Below are 1,778 nucleotides of genomic sequence, written 5' to 3'. Positions count from 1 at the left end.
ACACACTTTAATCTGAAACAGTTGTCACAAATGTCACACATTGTTATCATCATGTTCCACTGATGTTAGCACAACACCAGACAAGTAAAAATGGATGTACCCAGTCCACTACGTCCTTGATGATCCCCAGCCAGTAGTACTTGCTCTGGATCCTGTGGACAGTCTTCTTTTGGCCCAGGTGATGGCCGATGTCATTGAAGTGACAGTCGAGAAAAATCTGCCTCTTCCTCTCAGCCTCAATCACCACCTCCCTCTTTTCTTCTTTCTTGGGTCCCACATAGTACAGCTTGCCCTCTTGATAGGATGCACAGATATGAATGAAGGGAACATGTGGTGAGAACAGCTGCAGCACATGTAGCAGAGAATGTGGAGTCAAGATATGTTTTCACTGTCAACTGCAAACTAGTTTGTGATATATATTGCTGGAAAGTTAATGAACAGTGATCCTGCCATTCCCCCTTTGCAATACAACTTTTATCATACTATATACATATATCAAGAATATTTGCCAATATATTGATATAAGGGTGACTACTATAGAATGCAGACACATCATACCACACTGCATTTTTAAAAAAATACTCATTTAATGTTGTTTTGTTTACTGGGAAAGATAAATATCTGACTGACCATAACTTTGGACATTCTGAAAACAAGTGAGGTTCATTCTTCAATTCGGCATCCAAACCGTTTACAAAAAATCACTCACTTTTACCAGCTGAAATTGCTTCAGAGGGGTAGTTCAACTCATATAATGAAGGCTTTCATTTGCCAAAAAGTGACTGCAGCTTTTCCACTGTAACTAAAACGTTACAAATGCATCAAATTGACTTGACTCCATACATGAAGGTCTCAGTTAACTCATAATAAACTAATTAACTCAGTATAATTGAAAAAGAGATTGTTTCTTTATTCTATACATAAAACCCGTCAGATTTAATATGATGGCGTGAGAAAAGTTACACTTTCTTCCCCTAAATATCAATTTGCAGCTCTAGTATAATCCAAAATGTCTGATTATGCTGTAAACTGCACATTTCTTTGGTCACAATTATCCAGTTACAAGAAAAGTTTTCAAAAGGATGAACATTTTGCTGTCACCAAGAACATAAAGTTGTGTATTTGCATGTGCACACTGCTGGATCCAGACAGAACCACCTGCAGAAACCAGGCGCGAATCAGTGTTTGGCAGAGGATCACTTTTTGGCACAGCACCGGCAAGTCAAGGTTTTAAAGCAAATCTTACCGTCAATGATGAATTTCTGTGCGTATCTCTTGAGATTCTTCTTTCGCAAAGGATTCATGGTCTGAGGAAAACAACCTTTAGCCACAAAAGTGTAAATATCCCCGAGTTTGTTGGAGCTGGACTCAACCACCTCCTCCTCAGCGACTTGCAACGACTCCACGCTCAACATGTCAGACTGCAGCTCACCCCAACCCTAACCCCGTCCAGCCGGCACAGACTCTCAACGCCAGTCAACAGACGAGCTGGTTACCAATCGGCATATTTAGCAGCAGTGCTGGCTGCTGCTAACAGATAGAAAAGTAAAATCACAACAGTAACAGGATGAAAACACAAAGCCTGCGCCTCCTTCCTGGTCTTCTTCTACTTCTGCCTGTTGCTGGTTGGTATGCTGCGGTTTTTTCGCATTAGCGCCCCTCTGGACAGCAGGCGGTACTGCCAGCCCTCCTCAGAAATAAACGAGATAGTCTGTTAGTCTAGAAATGTCTATTTTCGGATCAATGTCCGGATGGAAATTTTGATTATGAATGTCCTC

This window comes from Stegastes partitus, unplaced genomic scaffold (genome assembly GCF_000690725.1).
Source record: "Stegastes partitus isolate 25-593 unplaced genomic scaffold, Stegastes_partitus-1.0.2 Scaffold981, whole genome shotgun sequence".
NCBI classification, from domain to species: Eukaryota; Metazoa; Chordata; class Actinopteri; family Pomacentridae; genus Stegastes; species Stegastes partitus.
Note: the sequence above shows the minus strand (reverse complement) of the source record.